The sequence below is a fragment of the Polypterus senegalus genome, chromosome 1 (genome assembly GCF_016835505.1).
Source record: "Polypterus senegalus isolate Bchr_013 chromosome 1, ASM1683550v1, whole genome shotgun sequence".
Classification (NCBI taxonomy): Eukaryota; Metazoa; Chordata; class Cladistia; order Polypteriformes; family Polypteridae; genus Polypterus; species Polypterus senegalus.
The window spans coordinates 274284960-274306529 of NC_053154.1; the positions used below are offsets into that span (position 1 = coordinate 274284960).

At 38.2% G+C, this 21570-nt stretch overlaps 1 protein-coding gene across 1 annotated transcript in view; it reads left to right on the top strand.

Moving 5' to 3' along the window:
• The first annotated feature begins 15214 nt into the window (after positions 1-15214).
• The window catches only part of LOC120542235 (coiled-coil domain-containing protein R3HCC1L-like), a 54100-nt gene continuing 47744 nt past the window's right edge, over positions 15215-21570 (top strand). Inside the window, exon 1 of the mRNA XM_039774545.1 lies at positions 15215-15293. The gene's annotated coding sequence lies outside the window, so the exon portion shown is untranslated. The remainder of the gene's footprint in view (positions 15294-21570) is intronic.

Here is a 21570-nt window from a genome sequence, read left to right on the forward strand (position 1 = left end):
TAATGTCTCCACCACATAGTGAAGAAGACTCCACAATTGGCTAGGTAATACCGAAGTATTCTTTTAGCACATACAGTACACTCAAGTCTAGGAAGGGACTGACCCTCACCTTCAAAGAGAGAGAGAGAGAGAGACAGAGAAAAGCGCAGTAGGCAGAAAACAAAACAGTTTTACTGATTGTTCTAAAAGAGAAATAGACTATTAAATGTCTTATAATACAAGAGTGACCCACACATTCTCAGTGTTGTTTGAAATCCAGAATGAGGCAAAGATGATTAATTCAAAATGATGCGTGGTTTAAGATGTGTAGCCTCCTCATGGCCCTTCATGGCATACTTTCTTAGAAGGACAACAAAGTCCCCTCTGTACTAGTTAATGACCATGTGCTGCCAACTACCAGCCTTAAGGAACAGTTGCCTTTATCCCACAAGCTTTGCTTAAAAGCATAAGGCACTTCAGGTGTTTGGTAGAATGTGCACCAATAGCATCATTTTCAACATCCTCCTAGGGAGCCGTAATCTATCTCTAGCTCTTGTTTTCACATCCTTCCTGGTTTTACATCCAGGGCATCACTTATAATGCCTGGATTTACCATCCCACAGTGACTAATCACTTTCCACACTGGTGCTGTTTGTCTGCCAATATAATTTCCTTACACTTGAAGATTTTTCTGCCCTTGACAAGACTGTTCACAGCTAAAACTCCTCTCCCAGCACAAATAAATAAGATTGATTAATCATTGTCATTTGATCTATCTGTGATGCTAGGAAATGGTGTTTCCATAGCGCAAAACAAACTAAGCATTGCTTATACTTCTGCCCTAATAGTGTTTATAGATACTGTATACTTGAGCATCTCCTAGTCTTATACACTGGGAATTCTGATTTGTTATACCATCCAAATATCCATTAGCTAACCTACCTAATTCAGTTAATGCTTACACAAAACAAAGCAGCCATACCACATAAACTTCAGAATAGTTCATCCACCTGAAGCTAAGCATGTTGGGGCCTGTCCAGTACTTGGATGGGAGACCAGCTTAGAAAAGCTTGGGCTGCCACTAGAAGAGGTCTTGGTGAGGCCATCAGGGGGTGCTTACCCTGTGGTCTGAATGTGGATCCCAAGTACAATGTACAATGATGCTGACACTGAGCTATAGAAATGGTGTTGTCCTTCAAATAAGACATAAAACTGAGGTCCTGACTTTCTGTGGTCATAAAAGATCCCTGGACATCCTTTGTAAAGAGCGTATCCTGATGTCCAGGGTAAATTGCCCACCAGGACCTAGTCATTTTGGTCTCCTAATTATCCCCTGCTTCTAACTGGCTTTCTCTCTCATTCCTTCACCACCTAATAGCTAATGTGTGGTGAGCATACTGGCACAAAATTGGCTGCTGTTGCATCGTCCAGGTGGATGCTACACATTAGTGGTGGTTGAAGTGGCTCCACACTCACTGAAGTGCTCTGAGTAGTGAGAAAAGTGCTATACATATGTAAAGAATTATTATTGTTGTTATGATTATTAAACCTTATTCCAGCATCATGAGTTTCAACACAGCAGCCAACCTTGGGTGGGACATACTCACTCACACAAACCCACACTCAGTCATATAATTCCAATTTTGAATTGCCAGTAACCGAACACGGACATCTCTGGAATGTGAAGAGAAAATTAGAGTACTTACAGAAAAATACATACAAACACCAGGAGAACATGAAGAATTATGCTAACCATAGTTTCCTCTAAATTTGAAGCACGAGGTAAAAAAAATCACAAAATTACAGAGGTGCCAGTCTGCTTGGACTAATACCACTAAGGGGGACAGAAAAGCATCTTTAAACTCTATAGCGAACCTTAACCTCTATTTTATCAACAACACTAGCTAAGATGGCCTATAAGAAGCTGCATTTTTCAGGTATAATGCTCCATTCATTAGCAGTAAAGAATGTATGGATTACTTCAATAACAGATTAGGTAGCATGTAATTTCCTTTCCAGCAGTCTGCTTCAGGCTTGATGGTAATGATCCTAAACACCTCTTCCCTTGCAATATTAGTGTAATTACACAGCAAAATTGGAATTACTACTAATCCTACTCCCATAGATTCAATACAGCAAAGAAAATAATGATCTTTTTAGCTTTTGTGAGTTCATCTTTAATATAATAATATTTTATTGGTAGAGTACATTTAAAGTTGATATTGTTAACCTTAGAAATGAACTCCACATTGTTAACATACATACAGTACATTAACATTCTCAGATACAGATTTTGTTTTTTTTTCTCCAGCCGTCTGGAGTTTTTTGTTTTTTCTGCCCTACCTGGCCATCGGACCTTACTTTTGTTCCATGTTAATTAGTATTGCCTTATTTTAATTTTTATATTTTGTCTTTTCTCTTTCTTAACCCAGCCACAGGAGATGCACAAACCAGTGTGTTTCTTTGCGCCGGTCCCAAACCCGCATAAATGGGGAGGGTTATGTCAGGAAGGGCATTGGGTGTATAATTTTGCCAAATCAATATGCGGACAACAATACAAAATTCCATACCAGATCAGTCGATCCCCTGGTTAACAACGACCGCCTCCAGTACTGTTAGCCAACATGGTGCTGATGGAAATTAGGCTACTGTTGGCCGAAGAAGAAGAAGGAGAAGAGGAAGGGGGAGACGTGTCCAGAGGCAGGAGGAGAGGAGGAAAGTAAAGAGAGTGGAACTGAGGGTAGGAACTTTGAATGTTGGCAGTATGACTGGTAAGGGGAGAGACTTAGCAGATATGATGGAGAGAAGGAAGGTTGATATATTGTGCGTGCAAGAGACTAAATGGAAGGGGAGTAAGGACAGGTGGATCGGAGGTGGATTCAAATTGTTCTATCATGGAGTGGATGGGAGGAGAAATGGAGTAGGGGTTATTCTGAAGGAACAGTATGTCAAGAGTGTTTTGGAGGTGAAAAGAGTGTCAGACAGAGTAATGATTACGAAGCTGGAAACTGGAGGTGTGATGATGAATGTTGTTAGTGCATATGCACCGCAAGTTGGGTGTGCAATGGATGACAAAGAAGATTTTTGGAGCAAGTTGGATGAAGTGTTGAACAGTGTACCCAAGCAACAGGAAGTGGTGATTGGAGCAGGGTGATGGGTAGGTATGGTGTCAAGGAGAAGAATGAAGAAGGTCAGAGGATAGTGGATTTTGCCTAAAGGATGGACATAGTTGTGGTGAATACGTATTTTAAGAAGAAGGAGGAACATAGGGTTACGTACAAGAGTGGAATAAGATGTACACAGGTAGATTATATCCTATGCAGAAGAGTTGATCTGAGGGAGATTGAAGACTGCAAAGTGGTGGCAGGGGAAAGTGTAGTTAAGCAGCATAGGATTGTGGTCTATAGGATGACGTTGGAGATCAAGAAGAGGAAGAGAGTAAGGGCAGAGCCAAGAATCAAATGATGGAAGTTGAAAAAGGAAGACTGCAAGGTTCAGTTTAGGGAGGAGGTGAGACAGGCACTGGGTGGCAATGAAGAGTTACCAGACAGCTGGGAAACTACAGCAGATGTAGTAAGGGTGACGGCAAGAAGGGTGCTTGGCATGACATCTGGAAAAAGGAAGGAGGAAAAGGAAACATGGTGGTGGAATAAGGAAATATAGAAGAATATACAGAGGAAGAGGATGGCAAAAATGAAGTGGGATAGTCAGAGAGATGCAGAAAGTAGACAAGAGTACAAGGGGATAAGGCATAAGGTGAAGAGAGAGGTGGCAAAAACTAAAAAAAGGCGTACGATGAGTTGTATGAGAGGTTGGACAGTAAGGAGGGAGAAAAGGACCTGTACCGATTGGCTAGACAGAGGGACCAAGCTGGGAAAGATGTGCAGCAGGTTAGGGTGATAAAGGATAAAGATGGAAACATACTCACAAGCGTGGAGAGTGTGTTGAGCAGATGGAAGAGTACTTTGAGAGGCTGATGAATGAAGAGAACGCGAGAGAGAAGAAGTTGGATGATATGGAGATAGTGAATCAGGTAGTGCAACGGATTAGCAATTAGGAAGTAAGGACAGCTATGAAGAGGATGAAAAATGGAAAGGCCGTTGGTCCAGATGACATACCTATGGAAGCATGGAGGTGTTTAGGAGAGATGGCAGTGGAGTTTTTAACCAGATCTTTTAATGGAATCTTGGAAAGTGAGAGGATACCTGAGGAGTGGAGAAGAAGTGTACTGGTGCCGATATTTAAGAATAAGAGGGATGTGCAGGATTGCAGTAACTACAGGGGAATAAAATTGATGAACCACAGCATGAAGTTATGGGAAAGACTAGTAGAAGCTAGGTTAAGAAGTGAGGTGATGATTAGTGAGCAGCAGTATGGTTTCATGCCAAGAAAGAGCACCAGAGATGCTATGTTTACTCCGAGGATGTTGATGCAGAAGTTTAGAGAAGGCCAGAAGGAGTTGCATTGCGTCTTTGTGGACCTGGAGAAAGCATATGACAGGGTGCCTCGAGAGGAGCTGTTATATTGTATAAGGAAGTCGGGAGTGGCAGAGAAGTATGTAAGAGTTGTACAGGATATGTAGGAGGGAAGTGTGACAGTGGTGAGGATGTCGGTAGGAGTGACGGATGTACAGTATTCAAGTTGAAGGTGGGATTACATCAGGGATCGTCTCTGAGCCCTTTCTTATTTGCAATGGTGATGGACAGGCTGACAGACGAGATTATACAGGAGTCCCCGTGGACTATGATGTTTGCTGATGACATTGTGTGTGATCTGTAGCGCTAGTAGGGAGCAGGTTGAGGAGACCCTGGAGAGGTGGAGATATATTCTAGAGAGGAGAGGAATGAAGGTAGGAAAGTAGGAACAAGACAGAATACATGTGTGTAAATGAGAGGGAGGTCAGTGGAATGGTGAGGATGCAGGTAGTAGAGCTGGCGAAGGTGGATGAGTTTAAATACTTGGGATCAACAGTACAGAGTAATGGGGATTGTGGAAGAGAGGTGAAAAAGAGAGTGAAGGCAGGGTGAAATGAATGGAGAAAAGTGTCTGGAGTAATCTGTGACAGACGGGTATCAGCAAGAGTCAAAGGGAGGGTCTACAGGATAGTAGTGAGACCAGCTATGTTATATGGGTTGGAGATGGTGGCACTGACCACAAAGCAGGAGACAGAGCTGGAGATGGCAGAGTTTAAGATGCCAAGATTTGCATTGGGTGTGACAATGATGGATAGGATTAGAAATGAGGACATTAGAGGGTCAGCTCAAGTTGGACGGTTGGGAGACAAAGTCAGAGAGGCGAGATTGCATTGGTTTGTACATGTGCAGAGGAGAGATGCTGAGTATATTGGGAGAAGGATGCTAAGGATAGAGCTGCCAGGTAAGAGGAAAAGAGGAAGGCCTAAGCGAAGGTTTATGGATGTGGTGAGAGAGGACATGCAGGTGATGGGTGTAACAGAGCACAGAAAGAGGACAGAAAGATATGGAAGAAGATGATCTGCTGTGGCAACCCCTAACAGGAGCAGCTGAAAGAAGAAGAAGAAGGTGTTGTCTTTTCTCTTTGTTTATCCTGTAAAGCACTTTGAGCTACATCATTTGTGTAAAAAAGTGCTATATAAATTATTGTTTTTGTTGTTGTTGCATGTTCTCTTAATGCCTGTGTGACCTTGTCTCCAGGTATTTTGGTTTTCCTTGCACATTCCAAAGAAGGGAAGGTTGAATTGATTGAACACATGACTTGTGCCCAATGCTGCTAGGGTGGACATCAGTTAACTGCTTCTCTGAACTGAGCAAGTTGATTAGAAAATGGATAAATTAAATATTAAAATGTAGTGTTGTTGGGAATTCTATTTGTCATGTTAGAAAACCAAATCAAAATTAACTCTTGCCAAGAGAACAAAAGGATTTACAAACAATGCGAAGTATTTAATAGTCATACTGATCTGAACAAGCATGCATGGAAGCCATTATAACCAAAATCATCCAACCATTTACCAAGCAAGCTTAATTCACTTTTGAGGTAGTGGGACACCAAGCCCTATTCTAGGTGCATTAGCTGCAAGAATAGAACCAACTCCATCAAGGACACCAATTCTTTGCAAGGCACAGTCATGACACATTAACACTTATGGAGCCTATTTAGAGTCTCTCATTAACCTAAGGTTATGGAAGGGCCAGACACTTTTCTAGCTTTCATCAGGCACAAAGCAGGAATCAGCCCTCAATAGTGCACCATCCTAAAGCACAGTCCACACATGCAAAAGAGAAATATTTAGAATTTTCAGTTAGCCTAACATACAAATTTTTGGTGGAAAAGCCCATGCAGACACAGGAAGAACAAATTCATGCATACTGGGATCAGAAGCTGCACCACCAACCACTCCACCAAGCCTCACCAACTGATAAAGCTCATTGCAAAGTGTTTTGCCCAAGTTAAATAAAAAGTTAATTAATTTATGCATACAGTAAGATAAATCATCCCACAAGGAGTGGAATGTAGAAACAAAAAATAACCAAATGGAATTGAATATAATAGAATAGAGTGCATTTCACTCATCATGTAATCATGTACTTAAGAAACACAAGTCATTCTAGATAAATCTTAATAAACACATATAAATTTAGCTACCAAACTTGAGAATTTCAACAAACATTATGGAGAAATGGCTAACACTGCAGCTTCACAAATCCTGCAACTGAAACTCAGATTATGGCCCAGGCACTGTCTATGAAGATTGCATTTTTTTTTCCATGCTTTCTCTAGTGTTCTGCTTAACTTGTGTTTTTCAAAGGCATTCATTTGCAGTAGATGTCACTCTGAGACTCTAAACTAGCCCAGTGTAAATGTATTTTGTCATGGTTGTGTATTTTAGTAAGCATGAATATCAAAAAGTTTTTTTTTTTAATGAAGTAATCAAATCTACTTGATCCAGCTCATGGTGACAGAGCTCAAAATCTATCCTGGAAACACTGCTTGCAATACAAGAACAGTCCCTTGTGTTGAGTACCAGTTCACCAATGGGCACACCTACTCTGGCACAAACTGGGCAAGTTTAAAATTGCCAATTAACCTAAAGCGCACTTCACTGGGAAATGAAAGGAAACCACAGTACTGTACTTGTAAAAGAAACATTCTGACACACGGAAAATATGCAAACGCAGGACTCTGGAGCTATGAGGATTACTACAACAGTCTATTTTTATTTCAGCACTGTTCTTCAAGGAATAATTAGTCAAACCATTCTCATCTCCGTTGCATTTAATAAGAAGAAAGAACAAGCATGTGAAACTCTAAATAATAGCTAGCATATAGTTTATTAAGGTTTCAATAGATTAATTCTCTTCTATTTGGCCATGTCACGTAGTGCAAAATGAGCACTAATTGTCATATGAAACATTGAAAAGAACTAGTTTTAGATATGCTTACCTGCCACTTCTACAAATATTTACTCTATTAATAACACTGGAATTTCATAGTGTTTCTAAGTGCTATCAATCACTTTTTAATTTAGTGCATGAATATGTGATTTATGCTTTGTTGGCTATAACCATAAATCTATTGTGTAAAAGAAAAAAATCTGATGTTCATGTATTGATTGCCTGCTATAATAGTCTTCAGATTTTATAGCTGATCCTGGAAAATAAATAAATTTGAATGTGCTGTTTCTCAGAGAGATGAATGGAATTATCAATTAAAACACTTTTTGGTTTCCAAGTACAGGTTTTATGCCACATGATGAGATTCCATCATGCACAGTAAATTACTACAGAGTAACTCAAAACTATGAATAAGGAAGTACTGATAAAAGTTTGATTAAGCATGTGTTATCATACATACAAGTCAAATGTGGAGAGTGTGTCTTGTCTTTTTACTTTCAGGATGGATATAAATCTGTTATTTAGTACCTGGCACCTACAGAGACTCAGTCTAAGAACTATATAACTCAAAGACAGCAATTGCACTGACACATGCAAGAAAACTATCTCTTTCTGCTTTGCCACTATACATTTATAAACTTTTGAAACCATTGTGATGGGTAGCTGGTGGCTTTTCCACTTCATATTACCAACACAGAAACTATCTCTGGATGGCACCCTATCTTGTACATACATACCAATTTAGACCAATACAGACCTTTGGAATGTGGAAGGAAGACCACTGTACCCAGAGGGAAGTGCTTGAGCCTACGATATGAACCCAGAATTTCAAAGTTTTGAGGAATAAAGCTAACTACTATACTATCATACCAAACAACATTGCAACATTTGATTTAAGAATTTACTGTCCAGGGAATAAAGAGCCAACTACGAGACAGATATGTTTATAATAGATATCTGTCCCGCATGCACAATGGCCTTTTCTACAAAAATAATTAATCACAAATGACAATGGTTAAAATATTATTTTTATTTTATTTTATTGAATTTTATTATTTTACAAGTGTTAAAAATGGACCGATGTAAATAAATACTCTCATGAATATGATTGTTTACTGGGTTTGCAGGGGCATATTTAAAGAAAGAACAAGAAAGTGTTCAGACTAGAACAAGAACTATGACTTATGAAAGTCACTGTACTGGAAGAAGACTGTGACCCTGACCTGACTCTGCCAATGGGTGCAGTTTTTATAAAGAGTGAACCTTCAAAAAACTCAGGTCTCTAGACCTAGATTTAAACCACAATGCTCTCACAGCTCCGCTATTAACATGCAAAAGTTGTAGCCAGCAGTGTGATTGTGCACACCCTTTATAAGAAATGCAACAAAAAATAGGGTTTTTTCATCATAGACCCATCATGGTGTATTTTTGTTTTGCAATATATTAATAACAACAGAACATTTAACTGAAAGTGCACACAATGCAAATGTGCCATTGGCAGAAAACTTTGTATTGCAAATGAAGGAATGATGATTTAACTGCTAAACTGTTAATTCTGTCATGCAAATATAAAGAAAATATAGAGTATTCACTAAGAAACTGTAGGACAGATATTACATCCCTATGTTATATATAAACATCTAGACATGGAAATGTGTGTGTCTGTCCGGCCCGGAAGTGAGAAGTGGAGTTGGGGTAAGGGCTCCACCTCCGAGGAAACAGAAAACTTCCTTAGCTGCTAATACACAAGTGAGGCCAGCATGTCAGCAAAACGAAACCTTAGAAGAAAACAAAGTCACTTAGCCATTAACATCAACAAAATGGTATCCTTTTTACTTTTCCTCCCACAGCTAATGCACAAGCAATGCGAGCAAAGTGGTAAAATGAAACCTCCTAGGAGAGAGATGCCCAGAGTAGTTCCTTTCAATTGCCTGGCATCTCTACATTTCAGTTTTTTTTCTGCCAATTTCAATAGTTTCTAGGACTCTGAGCTTTTTACAGCACAGGCTTACACAGCTAGTATATATATATATAATCCAACGTCTGTCTGTATGTCTGTATGTTCTGTCCACTTTTCACGAGAGAACTACTTAACAGATTTAGATTAGGTTTTTTTCTGTAATTTGCTTGAATATTTCGGTAGATTTTGTGACTTCTCTCATTCCTCTATGTATCATAGTTTGCTTGCAGTACCGATTTATTTGCATGAATCTGAGAGACATGCAGTGGGCTGAGGGAAGGGGGGCAAGGCCCTTCTCACTCAAATGCCAGCCTCGAGGCGTTCCTTACCTCCTCTTAGCTAGCGAACAAGAGAACTACTTAAAGGATTTAGACCTGATTTTTTTCTATAATTTGCTTGAACATTCCGGTTGATTGTGTTGATTTTCAGGCAGGGCCCTCCTCACTGTTCTGTTTCACTACTACGTGGGCGGAGACATGGGGGATGGCTAGTATCAAATATAGCTAAACTAGCAAAATACCCGCGCTTCACAGCGGAGAAGTAGTGTGTTAAAGAAGTTATGAAAAAGAAAAGGAAACATTTTAAAAATAACGTAACATGATTGTCAATGTAATTGTTTTGTCACTGTTATGACTGTTGCTGTCATCAAGGATTTGATTATCATTATTTCTTTCAATTAGGTTCGTATTTGGAGGACGTGGTGTGTTCAAGTTACATTCAGTGTTTGTCAACCATTGTAAAGATAACAGGTTTCATTCATTGAAGTGTTCACTACCCAAATTGCTACTCGTGAATCTAAGATGTTTAACAGGCATTACCGGTATTAACTTGTGGATTTGCCTGCGAATATTTAGCGGTAGCGTGTCTATGAACTTGTGAATTTGCCTGCTAGTATTTAGCGACTGTGTGTCTATTAACTTGTGGATTTTTCTGCAAGTATTTAGCGACAGCGTCTCTATGAACTTGTGGATTTGCCTGTGAGTATTTAGCGACAGCGTGTCTATTAACTTGTGGATTTTTCTGTGAGTATTTGGCGGTAGCATCACAAAGTTGTTTCCGTCTAGCTGCATCAGAAAATGTACCACGACGTCTGACGTGCCTCCGTTTTACTGTTTTCTCACAGCTTGGATTGCTGCTGTCATAATCGGTTTGAGTTTCATAGTTTGTTTCAATTATGTTAGTATTTGCAGGACTTGTGTTGAAGTGACATTCTTCGGCATCTGTCAAGCGTTGTAAGCATACAACCGATCATCACCTGTGAATCTAAGATGTTTAAGAGGCATTGGTGGTTCTCCAAAGGGGTAAAATATTTGGCCATTTTGGTACACTGGAAAGCAATTCAATTCAGCGGCAGCCATCAACTCACATGCAGAAGCATAGGTGAAGGGCTTAAGCATTTCACTCTTATAGTGCTCCTGTGTAGTATAATTATCTCCTGTATCATCATCAGTCCACACCTTGAACCTGTCCCAGTCATTCAATACATAAGACACAATGTTCCTCCGGATATCAAGACTGAGCCTGATATGGCCGTGCAATATGTAACATAGAGAATGTAAAAGGAGGGTGGCATCTCCGGGCATGGAAACCACTAGGTTCTTTGATCGATGGTGATCGCCTCGATAGACATGTTAATGGGAGTACGGTTGGAACGATAAAAGAAGTGGGTACCTGAACAATGTAAACTAAGTCTAAAATACCTACACAATAACTATAAGCGTAATAAACAAACAATAAAACAGCGGAGAAGCGGTGGATTACATAAAAAGGCTGCAGTTATCAGCACAATAAAACAGTAGAGAAGCCGTGGATCAAATAAAAAGGCTGCAGTTATCAGCAGGGAGACATGAATACCGTGGCGAAGCAAGGAAGGGAATGAAGAGACCAGAGCAACGGACGGCCTTATATGGGCAGGCAGCCAATTACTTGGGAGGCGTGAGGATGGGGGACTCAATATAGACAGGCAGCCAACTACGTGGGAGGCGTGGGGATGAGGGACGCAACTCCGCCTCACACGGCGACTGAGCTGCAGGCTATGGACATATATATGTACGTAAGTAGGATTCAGTTATGACCGTTACGTATAAAATTTAGAAATGAAACCTGCTTAACTTTTGTAAGTAACGTGTAAGGAATGAGCCTGCTAAATTTCAGTCTTCTACCTACATGGAAAGTTGAAGAATTAGCAATGAGTGAGTCATTGAGGGCTTTGCCTTTTATTAGTATATATATATTTCCTGTAATATATTTTAGCAAACACATTGGAAAATGTATGGTGCACAATTTTTTCACATTATACATTTATTTTTTTTAAATTTGCCAAATGTCCCCCTAGTGATAAATAAATATCTACCCATAGAAATGAAAAATTGAAAAAGAGATCTCCTTAATATCCTTTTTGGTTTTCCATAGACATCTATGAAATCAGAATCAAAATTGAGATATATTGTCTCCAGCTTCTCAGATTTTTCTCCTGAGAAGAAAATGCCGTGGATTTCTCACAAGTGTCTCCTCTTGAGTTTCACCAGGGATTTCAGCAAAGTCAGATTAAGATTTTCCAAGTAGTGCCATGACATGTATTTAATTTGAAAGTATTCACATTGTGTGTTAAGTAATACATGGTGAAATGTATAAACGGTAGTAATAAAACACTTTACAACAATTACAAAACTGTAGTCCTTCCTTCTGAATAATAATCTTAGTTGTTTTAACATATATTGCTGTGCTCCAATTAGATCATACTCATTTTGGAACATAAGGCAGGCAATATGACATTATACTACAAACCATGAGGTTGTGTTTAAATCCCACTGCTTACACCATGTAACTATGTGCATATCCCTTCACATCATATCTTACATGCTGTAAGCCATCTTGGATAAAGGCATCAGTCAACTAATAAGTAAAAAATACTAGGTCTTGAAGGAGATTTAAACAAGACCAGAAAGAGATCTTATAAAACCTAACATGCTTTTCAAAGTCAATTCTCAATTTTGACTTTTATTTTACCTTAGTTGCATCTAATTGTCTAAAGCTATTTCTCCTGTGCCAAAAGCTGATTCTTAAAAGAAACATAAATGAGGATCTCTTTTGATGTAACCTTAAACTCCATCCCAGGATTACTGCCCATCAATCCTATTAATAACTACTGAGTCAGTGTCTACTTTGGCTTAGATTCTTTTTTATTTTTATTATTTTATTTTTCAAAACAAGAACATTACAGTTGCATTCAACAGATCAAACATTATATTAACATACCAGATACAACCATTTGCTTCAAATTCATTTCTAAGAAAGCAAAAGAAAAATGAAAATACTGATATAAAGCAACAGCAGAAAAAATGCAAAAAATTAGAAAAAAAATACTCAATGCTCAATGCCCAAGAAAGAGAACAATTAAAGAGACTCAGGCAAAATGGAAAACAAAACTCCTGTGTCTTTTTTAAGAGATGATTAATATTAGAGAGTCAATGACAGACCCATCATGTGTATTCTAAAATAATATTAATGAATTATTGCCATATTTTTAAAAAGTTCTGGACTACTTTGGCTCGACTTCTGCCTTGCACTCAGCACTGCTAAGATAGGTTTCAACCAGCACACAATCATGGATTAAGCGGGTATGAAAATGTTATGTTCATTCACATACTGTGGCATGTTCTATCTATCTATCTATCTATCTATCTATCTATCTATCTATCTATCTATCTATCTATCTATCTATCTATCTATCTATCTATCTATCTATGTGTGCTCTCATTGCTGTGTACCCTTACTGCACAGTAGTTATATCTGGATCTTTCATTCTTTAGAACAAAATCATTTATACTGCATAAAAGTATCAATAGAGTGATGACTAATGAAAGCAACATAGCACTTGATACCCCTGGCTGACCTTTTCTAACCAAACTTCTGAAACATTAAATATACCCAAATCTGCCATACCCTACAGTTAGTGAGGTGTTAATTAGGACATAATTGTTTGCTCTGTGATGTTGGGAGACACAGCCTCAAAAATGACTGTCTCCACTCTGAAACACCCAATTTTAAACTACACTGACAGACACACACATTTTCTTTTTGTCTGGTCCTCTGTATTACAGTGCCAGATCCATATTTTTTGTTTTATTTTATAAGTTTCATTTGCATGGTGATCCCTTCATTCTCTTTGTGCACTTTTCAAACACACTAGGTCATTTTCTGAAAGATGTACTCAAGAAATTAATTTTTCTAGGAATGAAGTATTTGTTTTTCATTTCAATATTTTTAATAAACAGCACTTAATAAAGTAGAAGCAAGTTGGATTTGTCTTGATTTCAATTTACCCGGAGCTTATTCTAAAATTTCAGTAAGGACATGCAGCGTTTTAATATTAACTGTTTATTTAGGATGTATAATATGTTATCCGGACTAGAGATACATGCTGCAACAAAATAAATCAAGCTTTAAAATTAAGGGTTACATTAAGGGATTCAGTTAAATAATATTACAATTAAACTTTCCAAGTAACATCTTTATGTTGAAGCATACACACAATGGATGTTTGATATGTGAAATCTGTACCAATGACAATTTTTAGTTGAAGATAATGAGTTTATTGTGGCTTTAGACCAGATGAACCTCTATTCCTGTCAATCTGGTCACTAGAAGTTAAATGTAAATGCTTCACTGATATAGGAAAATAAACTTATTTAAGACACAAAATACACTAGTCACTAACTTTTCAGACTGGTTTTGCTGAAAGTGAGTCAGCACTTGAGGAGACGTAAAAAACAGAGGAAACTTTCACTGTGCATTTTTCCATTTTTCTTCTTTAACACAAGTTTTGTTATATACTGTATGGAGCAAACAGTTCATTAGAAGAATTAAATTGTTAAGTATGTTGGGCAACACTAAATTAGGGTGGCAAATTGGATTTCAATATTGCCTGACAGATTCAGCCTCCTGTGTTTGATTCCTGACTCTGGACATTTTCCAAGTAGAGTTAGCATGTTCTTCCTGTGTCTCTGTGGAGTTTCCTCTTTGCACTCCTCCCACATTCCTAAACACATGCAGATTAGGTTAATTGGAAATTGCAAATTGATCACAGTGCAGGGCCCCACTATAGACTGGCACCCTGACCAGAGCTGTTTTTGCATTGTACTCAGTGCAGCCAGGATAAACTCTGGTCTTCTGTGACCCTGAAAGGATTTAAATGGCTTTGGAAGTGTTGTGTTAGCATTTTCATTTGCTATGTCAAATCTGTAGTAACCCTGGTTCCATATAATGGTATATCAGCACATTATGCATTGACAATTTCTCAAATTTCTACAGTATTAATTCTCCAACATTGTCTTGGATATACAGTAAAACAAAATCTCTTCTACTATAATGAAATGTAATGTGTTTTATGCTTTGTTAAACTAATTTGAATGACTGTTTCACATAATCATTATACAGTATAATATCTTTTATTTTTTTATCATTGATCATTAGGCTATAAATTCACCATAAAATTCTTCAGTACACAAGACGGTTTCTCCTATAATTTAGAGGTTTTATGGGATTTTCAAATTATTTTGATAAAATCTGCATTTCACAGCATGTTAAACTTGTTTTGGTTATATCGTATATAGAAGATTTATTTTGAATTATCATCTTTCGTTAATTCTGTGGTTAATTGGCAAACAACTCATCTAGTATACGGAAGAAGGCTACAAGAAATACCCTAATACGCTTCCGTAAATAAGAATCCAGGCAAAGGCTAAAAATGTTTATATTTAATCACTAGACATCAACTTATTCTCCTGAACCTGCGTGTACATCTTTAATGCTTTTCTTTGGGCAACGACTCAGAAGTGCAGATCGGAAAAAACTACGAGTCCCAACATCCCTCAGGTGTTTAGTAGTCTGTGACGTCAACAAACATCGACGAGCCCAAACCTCTGTTTGTCGCGCTTAGGAGTAGGTCGGGGTCTCAGCAATTAACCAAAACAATCCAGGTATTCTTTAAAATAACTCTTACTTTTTCGTATTTCTTCATATTGACATGTCTACATTTATCATAAAATATTTTGCCATTGTACGTGCTGTATGCTTTCATTTTTTTTTTTGCTTTATTGTCGCATATATGCTACAAGACTTTTGGCTTTCACGTTATGTAGTGAAATTAATATTTGAAACTGATTTTTTCAGGAGCTTATTTACAGAGTAAAGTACTTTGTCTTCATGTTTTTTTATTCTTTGAGACCGTTCTGTACGTACTAATGCAAACGAATAATTGGTCTAATATCTACTGTACATACATTCGAAGTTTTCAGCCTAGCTGGTTATAAGTTGGGTAATGAAAAAAAAAACGTTCATAGTTTTAGATCATCAACTTATCACATCACATATACAGTATGTGGTTTTTGTCAGCGTCTTCGATCTCCCCTGATGTCGTGCTAAACTTTATTATGGATCAACAAATTACGTAATTTTGACAGTGGTTCAGATTTTAAGAAGAGTGCACTAGTGTTAATGTGAATTTCAGTTTATAACTTAACCTTTATCATCTAAAAATCGGTAGAGTTAAGCCCCCTTGACATGCATAGATGGCTTAACGTGTTCACAATAAATTATACAACAGTATATACGAGTAGCAGTGATTGTTGATGTCGACGCCAGGATGTGAAAGAGTAGAAGGCGTATTTATTGATGTAGCAATAGATTTTTGTTAATGAAAAAATGAAGATGCTAAAAATAAAGACTTTGCCTGGAAATTCATAGGTAGAGTGGTATTTTACTGGAAAAAACATGTATCAGATTTTTATGCAGCAAATATATATTTAATTCTAGTTTTCATGTTTTTGTTCACTTGAATGTACTTTAAACCATTCACTAAACTGGAGCCTTAGTGGCTCTGTAATTTAATCCATCGTTTATCTGAAGCCTCATTATCATTTTCAGTATAACAGTGAGCTGGAGCTTTCTCAGGACCGTTGGGTGTTCCTACTTGTTATTATATTCCATATTTAATGTATAGCTTGTTATTTCATACTGTTATTTAATTTCAAGTAAACATAAAAATGTACATTTCTTGCGGAATTTTAGATAATTGCATATTTGGTAGGAGTGGCATGGTAAAGCAGTGGATAGTATTTAGGCTTAGTAGTTCAAGGGACTTTCATTCATGTTCACACTCAAAACTACTCACTGCATATATGGAGTTTGCAGATTCTTCACTTCTGCACAGTTTTTTTTCCCCCTAATTTAATTTCTTCCCACATACTGTCTACAGTATTTATAAGGTTGATCGTGAACTCTGGTATGGCTCAGTACATGTGAGTATGGGTGTGAAGAACTGGCATTCTGTCCACATTTTGTTCTTGTTTTAGCCCTGATGATACCAGGATAGGCTGTTGCACCATGTTAATTGCATGTATATACAGTATGTGCATACTAGGTAATCATAAACTCCACATTAAAAAAGTAGAACACTGGAACTGCCATATTTGCTTTTGAGCCTTTGTGTGCCTTAAATAATCAGTTAAGATACAGTGTACTAGTAGGGAAGAGAAGAATAAAGTTGCAGGTCGGAAATTTCCCGTTGGCTTGCCTGCTCACAGCTGCCGTGATGAGTGAGTTATGACAGTCCCCACTCCCTTTTCATCAAGGTATATTATGCGTAATATCGTACTTTTGCTTTTGCCGTTCTGTTTCTTCAGCAGTTATGTTCCAGCATAGCTTGTAACAATACAGTAGATGGGTGTGCACATTTTGTGCCCTTTTGTTTTATGAGGCACAGTTATTTAGTTTGGGGCAGTTTGGCCCTTTGCTCTTGATTATTTGCGGTGCTGATCTAATTCGAGCTAAGATTTGTGTCCACATCAAAGAGGACCTAACCTGGTCCAAACACTGCAAAATCTTGGTAAAAAAGGCACACTAACATCTTTACCACTTCAGACGCCTTAGGGATATCAAGCTGGCCTCCAAATTATTAAACCACTTCTACACACCCACCAGTAAAAGTATTCTGACAGAAAGTATTACTGCCTGGTTTGGGAACAGCACACAGCTGGCCCACAAGACTCTGCAGAGAATGGTGCAGTCAGCCAAACAGATCACTGGTTGTAAACATCTAAACTTCAAGGGCAGCTTCGCCAAGTGATTTTGGACCTGGGCAAAAGAAATGAAAATTTTTCCTTTTCCAGCAACATCCTCTTTTCTATACTGTGGTCAGGTAAACACTACTGCTTCGTAAAGTTCACTTTAGAGAGACAGAGGAAGAGAATTTTTCCACAGTCCGTATGCATTTTGAATAAGGAAAGTCTAGGACTACACAATGCCCCATTGTTAACTCTCTTACATTAAGTTATTTAAGTTGTTTATTTAGTTATCATTTATTATTTATTATGTAATTAAAATTATTTTAATACTGATTTATTATATTTATAAATATATTTATTGTTATTGTCCTTTTATGTTATTGTTAAAGGCACAATCCTTAGAGTTGAGCAACTAAAAATTCCAGCACATATTGCACGATATAAATAATTTGTATGTGACAAATTTGATTTGATTTTCTTTTGATTTTAGACAAATTAGTAAAGTAATTAGAACAAGGTGCTGGTAATCAAGTTCACATAATTAGCTGATGGCCAGAAACCGTTATTAACTTTATATAAACTGCTCAAAAAAATTAAAGGAACACTTTTAAATCAGAGTATAGCATCAAGTCAAAGTAACTTCTGGGATATTGATCCAGTCAGTTAAATAGCAGAGGGGGTTGTTAGTCAGTTTCAGCTGCTGTGGTGTTAATGAAATTAACAACAGATGCACTAGAGGGGCAACAATGAGATGGCCTCCAAAACAGGAATGGTTTAACAGGTGGAGGCCACTGACATTTTTCCCTTCTCATCTTTTCTGACTGTTTTTTTCACTACTTTTGCATTTGGCACCGGTCAGTATCACTACTGGTATCATGAGGCAATACCTGGACCCTACAAAGGTTGCACAGGTAGTCCAACTTGGCCAGGATGTACATCAATACGTGCCATTGCCAGAAGGTTTGCTGTGTCTCCCAGCACAGTCTCAAGGGCATGGAGGAGATTCCAGGAGACAAGCAGTTACTCTAGGAGAGTTGGACAGGGCTGTAGAAGGTCCTTAACCTATCAGCAGGACCGGTATCTGCTACTTTGGGCAAGGAGGAACAGGATGAACACTGCCAGAGCCATACACAATGACCTCCAGCAGGCCACTGGTGTGAATGTCTCTGACCAGACTATCAGAAACAGACTTCATGAGGGTGGCCTGAGGGCCCGACATCCTCTAGTAGGTCCTGTATTCACTGCCTGGCACAGTGTAGCTCGATTTGTATTTGCCATAGAATACCAGAATTGGCAGGTCCACCACTGCCACCCTGTGCTTTTCACAGATGAGAACAGGTTCACCCTGAGCACATGTGACAGAGGTGAGAGGGTTTGGAGAAGCCGTGGAGCACATTATGCTGCTTGTAACATCATTCAGCGTAACTGGTTTGCTGGTGGGTTAGTGATGGTGTGGGGAAGCATATCCATGGAGGGATGCACAGACCTGTACAGGCTAGATAACGGCACCTTGACTACCATTAGGTATCAGGATGAAAATCTTGGACCCATTGTCAGACCCTATGCTGGTGCAGTGGGTCCTGGGTTCCTCCTGGTGCACGACAATGTCCGGCCTCATGTGGTGAGAGTATGCAGGCAGTTCCTGGAGGATGAAGGAATTGATACCATTGACTGGCCAGCACACTCACCCAGCCTAAATTCAATATAACACCTCTGGGACATTATGTTTCGGTCTATCCGACACCACCAGGTTGCAACTCGGACTGTCCAGGAGCTCAGTGATGCCCTGGTACAGATCTGGGAGGAGATCCCACAGGGCACCATCCGTTATCTCATTAGGAGCATACCATGTTAGCCATTATGAATGTAGGGAGAATTATAGCAAAATGACACCTTTTATTGGATAACTAAAAAGATTACAATATGCAAGCTTTCGAGGCAACTCAGGCCACTTCTTGCTAAGCTATCAGGGTAGACATCTGCTCTTTGACACCCTGAATTAAATTAAAAATGGAGTTTCAGAAGAAAAGCCATATTTGAAATTGGCAACTGAAAAGGTTAAAATGGGCAAAAGAATACAGACATTGGACAGAAGATGACAACAAAAGTGTATTATGCTCAGCATCCTAGAGTAATTTTTTTCTCTGTTGCAGATGAAACTGATATTTAGTATATATTTAGTGAAGAAGACAACTGAGAATCTGAAAGGCATTTGTTTCTCAAGCTACAGACTCTGTTGTCTTAATGCTCTTATGCAATTGCCCATCTGGACCTTTCCCTTTTTCTGTCCTGACTGAATCTAGTTCGCCTTCATCTCTTAAGACAGTACTAGACACCATTGTATGAAGTCTTCATTTTTTGGCAACCTGGCAAATGAGTTAGCCTTCACTCTACAAAAACAAAACCAATAGATCAACATGTGTCTTGCGAAAGCCGTTTCATTTGGGCCATTTTTGAAACTAGAAATGAACTTTGTGAATGCCAATACCTTGCAATCCAAGTGAACAGAATAACAGGTTTCAATGATGCAAAAGCAATTGCATATGTTTCTCTAAGAGCCAATTAGCATGAAAGCATAATTAAGAATAAGCTAAGGAATTTTACAATTAGGGCACTGAAGGAATTGCTGCTCAAAAAGGGTCTTTTCTAGTCTTGTGTGAATGATAAATTAAAAATCAGTAATTTCGTGCAGTAATAGCCATTATAAATACTAGTAACGTTTTGTCTATTTTTTTAAATCAGTTTAGTGCTATGTTGAGTAGGTGGCGCAGTAGTAGTGCTTCTATTTCGCAGTTATTTTATTATGTTTTTGGAACTTTAGTGTCAAGTTAGTATAGAAATACCAGTGTCATGACATCCCTACTATGTAAAACAAACTTACTTCTTGTATAGTCACACAATGTCAGTTAAATAATCTTTGTAACCATAAAAGTAAGAAATGCAAGTAAGGAACTCAAATAATGACTGAACTTATCTAGAAGTGAGTGGAAAAGGAAGAGAGCTCTTTAGGCCTTTATGCACACCAGTGATGTGCATGAAGTTCATGGCTGGTGAGGCGCTGACTCCTTCAGAGTCAGATTTACAAATATGTGAACCCAAAAGAGTAGCTTATTCACTATTCAATTGACAGCATGCACATTGACTACTGGTTATGTTTCATGTCTCATCAGCATTTTTCATACACAGATAGGTAAGGTACATTTTTGGCTAAGAAAGAACATAACATTTATAGCGGTGAGAGAGAGCGGAGAGAACGCATTTGCTCTGCACCCTTCATGAGTTCTAAATTTGTCATTGCAATTTCACGTATAGTGTAATGTACCAAAGAAAATGGATTTCAATTTTTAATTTAATTGAAATTTTAATTGTTTTTAAAAGCTTTTAATTCTGATGCTTTAATCAATTTAAATATAGACTGTTCAACAGGAGGATAACAGGGAAAACAAGAATATTTTATTTAAGGTCAAAATTTAGTTTTTAAATATTGGATTGTTTTTTTTTTTTCTTAATCTGATCCCATTTTTTATAAAATTGAAAACCGTTTATGGTCTTACCTTTATTTGTAAATGATGTCCATGCATCCTATCCTTCTCCATGAAAATCTCTGTCACTTTCTTGTAAAAGTCCTCCTTATTTTTCTTTAGTTTTAAAAATCTTAAATCTTCCATTTTAGCAGTCAATCGGAAACCAAAAATAAAAAGCTGACTGCTGCAGTGTACTTGACTTTCTCATATTGCTAACTTATTGGTGCCTAGAGCCTCAGTGTAGAAGAACAGCAGCAACAAGCACCTTTTGGGCTCACATGTGCCCTCTTCAGTGCACCATGGTATTGTCTGCCTCACCCTGTGCCTTTTCACTGCTGTTTTATGACCGATCAGTAAAACTAAATATGTCACACATATTCATTAAAGGTATCGGCCAGAATGTGGGAAGTCAGGGTGTAAATACAGAGAGACAGCAACAGGCACGCACCAGTTGCATACATCAACCCAGTGCGTGAGGGATAGCGGAGTCCGAGGCGAGGCTGAGCTTGTTGCTGCCACACTTCACATTATTCCCCTGTATTTGAATGGGAAATGTGCACATTCAGTGATTTTGACTATAAAAATGATCAAAATAATTGGAATCATACAGAAAACAAATTTATAGCACAGACCAGTGGACACATTTATTTTATGTTATCATTATTAGT